The sequence below is a fragment of the Diospyros lotus genome, chromosome 6 (assembly GCF_014633365.1).
Source record: "Diospyros lotus cultivar Yz01 chromosome 6, ASM1463336v1, whole genome shotgun sequence".
NCBI classification, from domain to species: Eukaryota; Viridiplantae; Streptophyta; class Magnoliopsida; order Ericales; family Ebenaceae; genus Diospyros; species Diospyros lotus.
Genome location: NC_068343.1, coordinates 24,042,958 through 24,058,602, shown reverse-complemented (window position 1 = coordinate 24,058,602; position 15,645 = coordinate 24,042,958).

The following is a 15,645-nucleotide window of genomic DNA, read 5'->3' as shown; positions in this document are numbered from 1 at the left end:
CAAACATAGAATTGCATAAATCTTGGGAATTAAATATTTCCAAGAGCATTTCCAAGAATTATAAATCCCAGAAATTTAAAAACTTCTCATGTACCAAACGCACCCTTAGAGTTTTAAGAAAAAATAGTTTTTTTTTTCTTTGTTTATTGTAGTAGGTTATTTGATGATTTTTTTTTTTATCTCTGAGACATTATGTTTTAATTGAAAATTTGTTGTCGTTAAGAGATTATTATATTTTATAGTTGATTGAATTTTAACTTTTTTTATTTAATAAAATGATGAAATGCTTGGGTAAAAATGTGTATTATTTATTTTTTTATAAAAAAAATAATACTCTTGAAAAGCCCTCGACAAATTTTTTCGTCTAAGACCCCCAAATTCGTTGGGCCGGTTGTGCCCTTATTTTGTACACTACTGAAGCAAAGGAAGTTGCACATGCAACCATGCTTATTGATGACTGATCTAGTTTAAAGTGTATGTAAATGAACATACACATTATGTTGGCATGTGCTTGCTTGCTTGTGTGCATTGTAGTTGGAAAAATAATGCATGAATATGAGTTTTGGTTTATTCAGCATCCTTCTCCTCAAATGGGTGCCAATCCTTAAGTAATTAAATGATGTTAGAGGTTTACTATACCCTAGGTTTCACTTGGCTTAAATAAAAGAAAGACATTGATCTTTAGTCTAGATAGGGTCTATTGTTTGTTTCCAATAGCTCCTTGCATTCTGTGAGAAAACATCAATTTTTAGAATTTGGGTTTCCACCTTGTGCAAATGTTGCTAAAGGTAAAACAGGTCTTTTGTGTGATCTACTGCTTAATACCCAACATCAGCTGAAACATAACTCTTTTATATGCTTCTATTGAGGGATTAGAACATAAGCAAGAGACTTCCATGTAAACTTTTAGCAACTAGCTCTCCACTTTTTGTTAACCCTTTCAGCAACTAACTATTTTTCCTCAATAATCTAGATTGTGCCAGTTATGGATGAATAAGTGCCTAAATTTGATAATAGTTTTGGCAGCCTTCACTTATCTCTTTACTCTGAATTGCAAATTATTATAATCATGGTTTAGAAGTAGAGAGACAACTGCCTTTTTGTAGGTTTTGAACCAACTATTTTCTCGGCCAAACACAGATCAAGCGTAGTAAATAGAAAAATGAAAGATTACAACCACAACTCACACACACAAATACCGACACAACAAGATACGTGTTCAAATCAAAGATCCTACTCACGGTAGAGGCTCCACCTCCAGTCAATCCACTAGATTTCTCAAGTTTACAATCGATTATAAGATCTTAAGAAAGGAAGTAAAATAGTATTGCAAATACAACAACTGAAAAACAAAATCCAAAAACAAGAACAAGCATAGATTTGTTTTGACCGATCTCAAGATCAAGGTCTAGGATATGTTCCTTTCAATATACCAATCTCTCACGCCTCAAATGCTTAAAACAATATAGAGATTAAAGCAATACAATCACTTATCATACGATCTTACCATGGAAACAACCAACCAATCGATTGAAACCAGAAAGAAGGATTTACAGGATGTGTCTCACTTCAAGAAATCACCGACTTAGGGTTTCAGAGAGTGTGTTAGAGAGAAAAATAAAACATTCTAGAGATTAGGGCATCAGATTGCCCTTTTACAGCATCGTTGAATGGACCAATAAATGGACTAGGCTAGCAACAAATGCAACAAGGAAAAGCCAACGAACTTGGGCTTGGCCCATAATAAACTCTACCCACATATATAACCAATGCCCCACAACAACAGCATGCATAACAATTAACAATATATAACAACAATTAATATGAATAAAAATTACATTTAAATAAAAATGAATATAATATGATTCTCAATCAGCATGCAATCAATTTTGATAAATCAAAATGCAAATGAAAAAATCATTTAAACAATTTTGAATCACACAAAATCAACAAATTCCACCTTCATTCAAGAATGGATTAAATAATTGATTTATGACTAAAGACCCCTGCAAGTCTTCCACAACTACGTTGGAAGAACATTGAGCAAATCTAAGGCCTGCTCAAACTTAGCTACTGGACAGACTTAGTTAGAATATCTGCTGGATTTATTAGAGTAGAAATCTTAGCTACCTTAATCTGACCTTTGGATATAATATCCCTCACAAAATAAAGACGCACATCTATGTGCTTGGTTCTCTCATGAAATACAATATTCTTTGAGAGATGAATGGCACTTTGGGAATCACAAAATACCTTAGGGATTTGGTCACCTAGACCTAACTCTCTAACTATTCCCTGTAACCAAATAGCTTCTTTCATAGCTTCTGTTAAGGAAACATATTCTGCCTCAGTGGTTGATAAAGCCACTATGTACTGGAGATTTGATTTCCAGCTTATCACATTTCCACCTATAGTGAAAACATATCCTAACAAGGACCTTCTTTTATCTAAATCAACTGCAAAATCAAAATCATAATAACCCTGAATGCTACTGGAATTTTCAGCATTTGAACTAAACACTAAACCCTTATCTATTAACCCCTTCAAATACCTAAGAACCCACTTAACAGCTGACCAATGCTCCTTAGAAGGATTGCAAATAAATCTACTTACTAGGCTAACTCCATAGGCTATGTCAGGTCTCGTACCTATCATGGAATATATAAGGCTTCCCATAGCATTAGAGTAGGGAACCTTTTTCATATACTCATCTTCTTCTTTAGGTAAGTTTTATTTTACAGACTAAAGCTTAAAATGAGGAGGAATAGGGGTTGTGACAAGTTTACAGCCTTCCATATCAAAGAGGTTTATCACTTTCTTTAAGTAACCAGATTGAGACAAGGTCAAAGTACTCTTTTTCTATCTCTATTAATGCCTATACCTAAAATACGCCTGGTTGCTCTTAAGGTTTTCATTTCAAATTCTAATTTTAGGGCTTGATTCAATCTATCTATTTCTCTTTTTTCTTTACATGCTAAACGCATATCATCTACATATATAAGGAGATATATGAACAGCTTTCCTTTAAGCTGTTTAAAGTAGACACAATGGTCAAAGTTACACCTAGTGTAATTTTTTTTTAGCATAAACTCATCAAATCTCCTATACCATTGTCTAAGAGACTGCTTTATACCATAAAGGGACCTTTGCAACAACCAAACCTTATTCTCCTTACCTTTTTCTATGAAATCTATAGACTGATCCATATATATATGTTTTTCTAGGCTTTCATGAAGAAAGACAATCTTCACATCTAATTGCTCAAGTTTTAGATCATGCAAGGCTACTAAGGCTAAAACTAACCTTATAGAGGTGTGCTTTATTACAAGGGAGAACATTGCATGGTAGTTAATACCCTCTCTTTGGGAAAAACCCTTGGCTACTACCCTTGCCTTAAATCTGGATGGTTCTACTCCTGGAATACCTGGCTTCCTTTTAAATATCCATTTACAGCCTATAACCTTTTGATCTTTAGGTTTATTTACAAGTATCCAAGTATTATTCTTTTGAAGAGATTCTATCTCTTCCTTCATTGCCTTTAACCAATTAATTCTATACTTACTGGAACAAGCTTCATGATAACTAACAAGTTCATCATGCTCAATTGAATCTTCAATATTAAGAGCATAGGCAATAACATCAGCATGGGCATACCTAGCAGGAGGTTTAATCTCTCTCCTCACCCTATCTCTAGATAGGATATAATCATCCAATTAAGGAATGATTTCAACTGAATTCTCATTATCCTCATTTTCTATCTCAGATTCAGCAAGTTCTGGAGAACTAGACACTTGAGTACTCTCTAGGCTAGACTCCACTACCCTATCACTAAGGACATCCCTTTCCACCACAAATTGAAATTTTTCAATTTGGTCTACCTTTGTATTTTCCACCTTATTTGGGGTATAGTATTATGATTCTTTGAATACTACATCCCAGCTGATGATAGTCTTCTTTTCATCAATCAGCCACAATTTGTATCCTTTTACCCCTTGAGGGTATCCTAAGAATACAGCCTTCTTGGCTCTAGGGTCTAACTTCCCTTCTTTCTTATGGACATAGGCAATACATCCAAATGGTCTAAGGTGATTTAATGATGGGATTTTGCCACTCCATAACTGTTCAGGAGTCTTAATGTTTATGGCAGAGGAAGGGGATCTATTTATAAGGTAACAAGCAGTTGAAATTGCTTTAGCCCAGAATTTCTTGGGCAAGTTAGAGTCTTTGAAAAAACATCTAACCTTATTTAAAATGATTCTATTCATGTGTTCAGCAACACCATTTTGCTGAGGAGTTTCACTACAAGTTCTATACCTTGCAATGCCTACTTGTTTGCAAAAATTTGAGAATTCTTGATTACAGAATTCCAAGCCATTATCTGTTCTAAGAGTCTTTAATTTCTTGCTTGATTGTAGTTCTACATATGTCTTCCATTCCTTAAATTTTGCAAAAGATTCACTCTTTTGCTTAAGGAAATAGACCTAAACCTTCCTAAAATAGTCATCTATAAAGGAAAGAAAATATTGGGCGCCTGAAAGGGAGCTAGGGACTTGGGGAGATCCCCAAATATCAGAATGAACATACTCTAGGACATCTTTGGACTTATGAGTTGCAGAGACAAACTGTAACCTGTGAGACTTGCCCAAGGCACATGTCTCACAAAAGTCTAAAACATTAATCCTCCTAAGATCTAAGATGTTTTGTTTGCTTAATTCTTGCAAACCTTTCATTCATATATGACCCAGCCTTCTGTGCCACAAAGTAGTGTCATCATTTTCAAAAGATAAGACTGCAACACTGCCAGAGATAGTCTCTAGTCTCTGCTTGCAGGACATACAGTCTTTGCTTACGGATTCCCTTAAAAACTACCATGGATCCTTTAAACACTTTAAGGATAAATTTTCATACTTATAAGACCCTCCATTTGAATCTAACATGCCTAGGGAAATAAGATTTCTTCTAAGGTTAGGCACAAACCTCACATTATCTAAAATCTTATATGCTCCATCCCACATCTTAAACCTAACTGACCCTATACCAATTATATTGCAGGATTGGTTATTTCCCATTAGGACTTTCCCACCCTCTATATGCTGGAAGTTAAGCAACTAGTCATTCCTAGGTGTCATGTGAAATGTGCAACCTGAATCTAAAATTCATTCATCACCTATGGCATGTTCTAACAGAATTAGGCCCTCTGCACTATCATATCCATCAGATACATTTGTTGCATCTTGATTACTTGAGTTCTCACATTTTCTAAGTCTTTCCTTCTTTTGAAACAATTCTTTCTTGCATGGCCTTCTTTCTTACAATACCAACATGTTCTTATTTTAGAGGATCCCCTACTTATTCCTCTAGACTTTGAGTTAGACCTCGTTTTACTTCTACCCCTTGAATTCCCTTTGCCTTTATTCTTTGATTTATGTTCCCAATTACCCTTTACATTTAAGCCTTCAACATTATTTATCTTCTTATCTTTCTTATCATCTTTAAGATCTCTAGATCTTAAGGCATATACTACATCCTCTAAGGATAAGGAAGTTCTACCATATTGCATAGCTGTCCTTAGGTCTCTATATGACTCAGGCAAAGCATTTAAAAGGATTACAACTTGGTTTTATTCAAAAATACTCTCATTTATGTTTTCTAAACCCATTGCAATGATATTAAAGTCATCTAGGTTTTCTTCTAGGGATTTAGAGGTATTCATTTTAAAACCAAATAATTTTCTTTTTAAATAAATCTTAATGGTTAAAGATTTAGTCATATACAGCGATTCTAGCTTATTCCAAACTTTAAAATTGTATCCTCTTTATTTACTTGTCTAAGGACATTATCAGATAGATTTAAATAATTAGACTGTAGGCTAATCTATCCATTTTTCGCATTTTAGGGGTAGGGGGGTTCTACTTTATCTTTCTCAGTTATAGAAGGTTCATCCAGTGCTTCAGAGCACTGGTTTTGAACCACTGTGGCAGTCATTTTCTTTTGCCACAATGAAAAATCACCACTACCATCAAACTTATCTAATTCATATTTAGATAGAGCCATTTATATGAGTAATAAAACAAAATGGTAATTACATGTGATATTTGAATTTATTGAAACTAATTAGATAGGTTCAAAGTAGAAATAGGAATAGACAGAGATGAAAAACAAATAAGATATCAATCTTATTTAGATTTTGTATACGAGGTCAAAGATTGAAAAATTAGTTTTCCCAAAAAAAATTAATTAAACCTAAATTAGGTTTTCAAATACAAACAAGAACATACGACAGTATATGTATAACAGAATAGAGTAAGCAACAGATTACTTATTCAAGATTAAGAATATACCAAAAATTAGGGCATGCAGAATATATCTAACAGATTAAAGCAGACAAGTGTATTTGCAAAAATAAAAACACTTATTTCTTCGAAGATCTTACCAAATCTATGATTTACCTTTCGAATATGAGACAGCTTGACTGGGATCTTGGATTCCCATGGCTTTGATATCACTTGTAGGTTTTGAACCAACCTATTTTCTCAGCCAAACACAAATCAAGCACAGTAAGCAAAAAATGAAAGATTACAACCACAATTCACACACATAAATAGCGACACAGCAAGATACGCGTTCGGATCAATAAATCATACTCACGACAGAGGCTACGCCTCTAGTCAATCCACTAGATTTCTCAAGTTTACAATCGATCACAAGATTTCAAGAAAGAAAGTAAAACATTATTGCGAATACAACGACTGAAAAATAGAATCCAAAAACAAGAACAAGCATAGATCTGTTCCAACCGATCTCAAGATCTAGGATCTGTTCCTTTCAGTATACCAATCTCTCACGCCTCAGACGCTTAAAACAATATAGAGATTAAAGCAATACAATCACTTACCACACGATCTTACCATGGAAACAACCAACCAATCGATTGAAACCAGAAACCAGAAAGAAGGATTCACGGGATGTGTCTCGCTTCAAGAAATCGCTGACTTAGGGTTTTAGAGAGTGTGCCAAAGAGAAAAAGAGAACATTCTAGAGATTAGGGCATCGAATTGCCCTTTTATAGCATCGTCGAATGGACCAATAAATGGACTGGGCTAGCAACAAATGCAACATAGAAAAGACAACGAACTTGGTCTTGGCCCATAATAAACTCAGCCCACATATATAACCAATGGCCCACAACAACAGCATGCATAACAATTAACAGCATATTACAACAATTAATATGAATAACAATTACATTCAAATAAAAATGAATATAATATCATTCTCAATCAGCATGCAATCAATTTTGATAAATCAAAATGCAAATGAAAAAATCATTTAAACAATTTTGAATCACACAAAATCAACACTTTGGTTGCATCTTGTCAAGTGAGAGTTCTGTTTCCCGCATTCTGCAATTTCAAATACTAGTGTTTTGTTTGCTGATAGACAGATATTGGGCAAGCTCCTAGAACATGAATATTTCACTAGCTTATATTGTGATGGTAACATATATCAAGCGACAGGTAGAAGTGGGTCATCTTAATTGCCTCTTTTCTTTTATGAGAATGGATTTCAAGGGTTCTGAAAGAAAACTAAATTCATTTGCTAAAGTGTTTTCAAGGAAAATTTTCTCCAAAACAGTTTCCTGTAAAGTTAGCCAAGCAAAATTTCCATGCAAGTCTCCACATTTTTTTGTGTTCCCCCTCCCCTTTTTCCTTCTCTTTGACAAGTAAGCTTTTGTGTTTTAGTTCTTGATAACATAAAGCTGTTTTGTGAAAGAAAGTCAAGTGCACCTCTGTCTGTTACACTTATATTATATCCTTTTTGGAATTTAATACTCAGAAAATTAAAATAATTGCTAGACTACGTTAGCTGTATTTTCTCAACATACGCCGCTGTGGAATCTGGATCATTCAGGTTAAGTTCTGACGTCAAATTTGCTGTTCCTATTCCTCAACATCTTCAGGTAGAGCAATATCTACTTATTAGCCAGGACATTTGTTCTTAGTTTTTATCAGTAATAAAAGCAAATTTGAACTAGTTTTGCTTTTGTGGATCTGGTTGAATGTTTATGCATATTAGTGGCATATTTTTCCATATTAGTGACATAAACTGAAATTGTTTTAGCAACTACTTTTTTATCTTTCATTTCTTTTCACAGTATAGAGTAAACGTATTTCATGTCCTGGCAAAGCAAACTTAGCATGCACATTCATCAAACAGCCTGGTGGAGGAGTTCACAAGTAAAACAAACATGCATTATCAGGTATGCTTGTTATATTGCAGGTATCAGGAGATTCTTACTGACCCTAGTTATGCTGGCCAGTTCGTCCTGATGACAAACGCACATACATTTGTCATCTATTATGTTACTTTATTGTATGCCTAAGTCCTGAATTAATTAGGAAGGCTTCATCTGCAGATGATGAAGAGTCAAGACAATGTTTCCTAGCAGGTTTAGTAATTAGAGGCCTAAGTATCAGGTATGCTGCCTTCTGTTAAAATTGCGTTTTGCAGGCTGAAGATGAGGGAATTAGAAAGAGAATAATGAAAATTACCAAAAGGAAAACAGTACATGAATCATTTCTTTTCCTTTGTTTGGAAAAGGTATGAGTTAAATCAGCATATTATTTCTGTAGTAGGGTTTAAGAAAGGAAATGAAAAGAAATTAGTTAGAACCTTTGTTTAAGATGGATGGATAGAATTTAGTATGAAAATAAATAAACTATTATGTATTTGTTCTCTATCCCATCAAATCCTATCAATCTTGGGATGGACATCTTTTTGATGGAAACCCAGACCATGTTCCTTTCTCTAATTCCTTTACATTTCCTTTCATGGAAAGCATGGGAAAGGGCAATTTTTAATCTGACTCCCTATCTGACCCATTTTGCTATATGCACTTTACTATAGCTTAAAGAACTGGCCATTGAGCACCTTCGCTTTTAAATATTGTTATGGATTAAAATAGTTAATGAAAACATGTGTTTTTCAGCACTTCAAATTGGAGATGCACAAGAACACTAGAAGATTATCTGATAGAGTGGAAAGCAAGATTAGTAGCTAAGGGTTTTTTCACAAAGGGAAGGAATAGACTTTATTGAAATTTTTTTACCTATGGTTAAATTCAAAACAATTCGCATGATGCTTGCCATTGTTGTGCATTTTGACTTAGAACTTGAACAATTAGATGTCAAAACTACATTTTTACATGGTAATCTTGATGAACTCATTTACATGGAACAACCTGCTAGATATATTGACATTCATCATCCTGAACATGTCTGTTTGCTTAAAAAATCATTATATGGATTAAAATAGTTTTCAAGGCAATGGTACAAAAAATTTGATAATTTTGCTGCTGAGATTGGTTTTAATCGAAGTAAATATGATAGTTGTTTTTACTATATAATATCTGATAACCCAGTTTATCTTCTTTTGTATGTTGATTATATCTTATTAATTAGCAAGTCTAAGTCTAAAATATGTTAATTAAATTTTTTGTTAAATACCAATTTTGATATGAAAGACTTAGGATTTGAGAAGAAAATTTTGGGAATGATAGTTGAGAGAAATAGGAGTAAAAACAGTTTAAAAATACACCAACATGACTATTTGCTTAAAACTATACAAAAATTTGGCGTGGCTGAGAGTAAAGTTGTTAATTTTTCCTTGGCTAGACATTTCATTTTGTCTAAATCTCAGTGTCCATCTTCTGAATCTGAAATTCTTAAAATGGAAAACATACCATATGCTAATGTAATTGGACCTAATATACTCAATGATAAGTACTAGGCCAAACCTTGCATATTCTATATCTCTACTAAGTAGACTTATGTCTAACCCTGAGAAAATTCATTGGGAGACCTTAAAATATGTGCTGAAATATATTAATGGTTCCGTAAGTGTTGGTTTAAATTTTGAGAAAAAATGTGATACTCTTGACTTAATGGGATCTGTAAACTCAAATTTCGCAGGAGATAGGGATTCCCGTAAGTCCACTATAGCATTCTTCTTCCTCATAGGAAGCAACTGCATTAGTTGGAAGTCTTAGCTGCAACCTTTGGTTACTCTGTCTTCCACTAGAGCAGAGTATGTGGTTGTTACCGATGCTTTCAAGGAAGCCATTTGGCTTCAAGGTCTCTTAAGGGAAATCCATCTCTTACAAGGTAAGGTCAAGGTATTTTCTAACAGGCAGAGTGTTATTCATTTATGTAAAAATTTTGTTTATCATGAAAGAACTAAACATGTGGATGTAAAGTATCATTTTGTAAGAGATCAAGTAATTGGTGAAGTTGTTACAATCCTTAAAGTGCCTATTGAGGACAATCCAGCTGACATAGCAACAAAGGTAGTGACTACAACTAAGTTCAAGCACTGCTTGGGCTTGCTGCATATCGGAGTTGGTTCATCAAACAACCAACACGACAAGTGAATGTGAGAATGGAAACATGCTGGACAAATATGAGAGTGTGAGTTCACCCAAGAGTTTGATGCTTCAAGGTGGACATTGCTAATGGTGAAACATCAAACGATGTCTTGTTGAGCCAAGGAGGTGGAGGGTCATGATCGGCAACCTTGGGTTGCCTCATGGCACCTAATAGAGGGCCACGTGGCAACCATCCTTGCATCCAGATGGCGCTTGATTGTTCTCTTCCATGTGAATATGCATCGTGTTGCATGATATAATCCTGATCATCCATCTTACCTTTCTGAAGCTCTATCCCAGCCATCCAAAGCTGCTATTTATCTCTCATTGGGATTTAGAGTGTTAGTCAGTGAAAAAGAGAAGAAAAATGGTAGAGAAAAGAGGTAAGAAATGAGGGAGAAAATGGGAGGTGTTCAAGAGATTTCTTGCGAGGGTGCCTTGTGGCTTCTTTCATCTTTGCTTTGTATATGATTTTGTCTTTATTTTTTGGTTTGATAGGTTGAGCCCTAATCTATATTAGTGATTATCGGGTATTTTTTGTTATCGAATTAGTGATGTACAGAGAGTTTGTGTGAGTTGTTCTGAGGGTGTAATTTCATTTTCTCGTATAGTGCAGTGAGCTCTTCTCATTAGAGCTCAATGTGGACGTAGCTCCGATTTGGGGTGAACCATAGTAAAAATCTCATTGTCTTATTTTCTTTTTGCTGTGCGCATATTTTATTCCCTTCTGTTATGATTTTTGCCTCGAATTGAGTCTTTGTGATTGGGTCAAAAGTGGTATCAAGGTTGTGAATGAGTGTGGCTTGTTTTCTGTTTTCGTCAAACACTTATTTTTTAGGATGACAGAGTAGTATAGTTAGATTTTTTTTTATTGAGAGTAAAAATAATAATATAAAAAATAAAATTAATTCTCTATCTAATAGTTTAAATTTTTAGATGAGATGATGATAAATAATTTAACTTTTTTCACTTAAATAGGAGTATTACTTGCAAGCTATATCCTTGTCGATCAAGCCTCTTTATTGATAAATGGATGCACCATTGAGAATATCCATTTTCTAGGGTTTATATAATTGTAGCTATGTTACTAAGACCATTTTGTTTTCTACCATGTAGAAACTGAACCAGGTGTTGCTCAAGCTTTAGGAGGGACCCTTGGGCTAAAGTTTCTGACAAATACGAAAGACCTGGTGATGAAGATGCTTGACCCTGATCCTAAGCAGCGTCTTCTGCTCAGCAAGTCCTAGGTATGTCCGTGTTGAATGGCAAAGTGAAGTGTTTTTTTTTTTTTTTTTCCTTTGTAATTTTTAATATTTATCATGTATTTAAGAAGCTTTAACTATGAATATTGCTTGCTTAATTTGATATCATCCTTGGTTGCAAAATACAGAGAAGGCTCCAAATGTTTCTTTAGGTGAAACTGTGAGAGCGAGGCTAAGCAATCCTGTGACGTACAAGCTTAAGGCAAGAGCTCAGGGATCATGTTCCAAAGCTTGATCAGAATAAACAAATGACTACTGTTGTTTGCTTATTTGTTCAAGAATATTTTATCAAGTTGAATGGGTGAGGGGGCTTACACAAACAAGATTTGAAGAACAAAATAATTAATAAAATATAAATAATTATTTTAAAATATTAACATTGTTTTAATTAAATTGTAGTTTATGAAAACAAAATTATTTATGATTTAATATACTAAATGTTTATGCAATTTCTTTCTTCGTATATACCACCAAAAAGTTCTTGAAAAAGGCATCTTTTTATTTAGGCTGACCTTGGGCGGAAGCACCTCCCAAGTGCAATGAAGGTGGTCAAAGATGGAGAATTGGGTGATTACTGGAATATGATTCAATCTGATTAGAATTATCAGCATCAGAAATAGAGATTTGGGTTATGACCGAAGGTTGATTTGATTTGGTCCAAGGGTTATTATTCCCATCAGAAGAGCTAATTCCAACTCTCGAGGCTTTACACAATGTCAGAACTTAGGATAAATGGGCTGAGCACAAAGTTCACTTATATTCTAGATCCTGGATTTGTTTCCTTATTAGTGAAATACTATTACATGGTTTGTTTCTTTGCAAAACACGGATAGGGTTGTTGCTTTGTGATTGAAATTCGCATGTTTAAGTTGCAGAAATAAACTCTTTACAAATCGACCCTTCCTACCATTGCAAAACAAAGAGTGTTGTGTGCTAGGGCACCCTTACTGTCACGTTTCTTTATGGTTATTGATTGGTACTGTGGATTTTCCAGTGTTAGTAGAAGCCTGTTCATTCAGATCTTACCACATTGTCCTACCTTGGATAGTTTCTTAATTCCAGTTATGTATTTGCCGGAAGGGCATGTATAAGTTACGTGTTTTCCATAATGATGATGGCTGGCACAGATTGGAGAAAAGCATCGAGGCAGTACTTAGGAGAGCGATACAACAGCTTCAGCTTGAAACAACATATTATTGCTGAAAAGTTGAGTTCTAATTGGAGAAGTCTCTTGATGTTGTCGGCTCCATCAACCTAACCATAAGAGTCACATTGTCTCCTTCTCTCTCCTTGTTTCCTTCTATTGACAAAATCCTTAGGTTTAATCTCTTTCCCCTTCTGGTTGCTCCTTTCATTTTCCATTTTTATTTCATTTAAAGTTGTGTAGAAGTGCTAGATTTCACATTTTATTTCTAACCTAATATGTCCTATTTTATTTTGACATCACTTGTTTGTACTCTGCGAAGGGGTTTTGTTAAATCTGTTTATTTTAGCTAAGCACTATCTGCTTGACTGGCCCATCCCGTTTGAGTCTCTTAGGGGCTTTATTGCAGGCAAGCTTTGTTGGGGCTTTGATTTTACTCTTTGATTTTGTTACTGTTGGCTATTGACTCTGGTATTTGATAAAGCTTCTGGCACCATTTATTTAATTTAAATATGTAGATAGAAGGTGAATGTAGGTCAATTCTTATCTTATTCGGAGTCCATGATGGGAGAATCTTATGGGGTTATCATAAAAAAATGCTAGGTTCCCTTTCCACTTACAACAATGCTGATATCTGACTGGTCCTATTAATACCATGATAATTGGGGTGAGAAATGAGAGTAGGATCGATCCAGTCCATTGCAGATTATTATCCAGAGTTAAAAGATATTTAGTTTCTAGTTATCAATGACTATAATTAAACATGTAAGTAACTCTTACTAATTTTCACTTCCATTTATCTTACATGGTTATCACATGATGGTTTGAAGCTAAAGATCCAAATAAAATATTGAATCCAAATGTAAATGTATCCAAACCAAATATTGTGATATGTGCATTCAAACCCGAAGATGCAATACTTTTTTTTCTCATGGGTTAGTGTGTGAAGATCACCTTAGCTTGCGTAAGAAACAGGATATATATATATATATATATATATATAAATGAGGTTTTGATTTTTGATCCCTTCATACGATAATGGTTGGCTTATAGTAACATTGAAAGCCAGTTAAATATTTCATTTCAAATGCCATGCAACCTTGAAGTTGTAAGTGGTTATAACAAGATGCACCTCAATAGAATAACAAATTTTACCCATGTGATCTATATACGCACGTGTAATATGTTCATGGTGTCTGTGTGTGGATTATGTTAAGAATGTTAGCAAGTTACGTAATATTATGTTAGTAGTGTTGGTCCTTTAGGGTATGACCACTCAAAAGGGGGTGAATTGAGTAATTTAAGATTTTATCAATTTTAAATAAAGATCTTGTTATTACAAATTTACCAAAATTAGATTTATATAAATATATATGTAAGGGGTTGAAGAGATAAATTTCTCACCACAAGATATATATCAATGAAATACAATATATGGCACAAAATGATTTTTAAGTAGTTCGATATATTCCACACACCTACTCCACTCTCTTAAGATCTAACCACTCTTGGGGTTCTACTAAAACTCAACACCAAGGTTTTTCCGTTAGATCACCTTAGAAACTAATACAATCCTAGATTACAAGTGGTTCTAGAAAACCTAAGCAATCCACAACAAAGTTTAGATAAATGCAATACTTTGTCCACACTTGGACTCAAAAGAATTAAGCAATAAGAAACTTATACAAGGCAATAAATAGAATAATACAATAACCTCAAGATTGAGAATTTTATATATAACTTGAAGAGACTTCTCCTTTCTTTGCCTTGTGGCTCTTAAGTTATTGAGCAATAAAACTTGAGAGCCTTTGGATGCTTGGTTAACTTGATGAGAGAGATTGGGAGCTTGTAGTGCTTCTTTGAAATTAGATAAGTGCTAAACTTCTCAACCAAAATAGCCTTTGAGCTTTTATAGACGAGTTTGGAGAACCTGTGCAACGTTCAAGAAATTGACTGTTGGACCTGAGTAGTCGACTTTCCTTACATAGGAGTTGACTTCCATTTTAAGTGGGAGTCGACTCTAGCTAAACAAAACTCGACTTCTCTAATGCTAGAGTCGACTCTTCAAAAACATCAATGTTGTCAGGTCGACTCTACATAAAGCTACTCTCGGTTGGGTCGCCTCTAGCTTTGCAAGGGTCAACTTCTAAAACCAAAATTTACAGAAAATAGATTTATACATATATTAAATGCTTGAGACTTGGCTTTAATCAAAACCATAGTTTTAGTGAATATTATGATTATAAAAACATACAATAATTTACTTGAAAAATTATGGACTATAAATTATACATTAATTATAAAATATTATTTTTGTTCATTGTCAAAACTTAATTGAAAATTTTAATTGGGGCAAGTTGGCTCAACAGGTAGTATTTATCTAGGCAATGGCCTCGATGCCTCTGCCTTTGTGAGCGATCGCCCCTTCAGGCAACTATTTAGCGGATGATACTAAATTATTTTAATAAAATTTAATTATAAGTAAAAGGAATGATTGAGGAAGAGAGAAAAGACTTATTGAAACATAAACAATACTTGTGAGTGTCGCCAACTAGTCACTCACTGAAACAGTAATGGCAATAACGAGCAGGTGAAAGAACAGTGGCCGAGCCACATTATGGCTAGCTGGGGCCTTGGCCCCAACAGACTTTTTTATTTTTATTTTATATATATATATTATAGATAATTATAATTTTTATAATTTGATCATGGCTAAAATTATAATTTGGCCCTGAATAAAAATCTTTCTTGGCTCCGCCATTGTGAGAGAACTAGTTCAACACCCAGCAATTGACTCATTATTGGATCCAAAATCA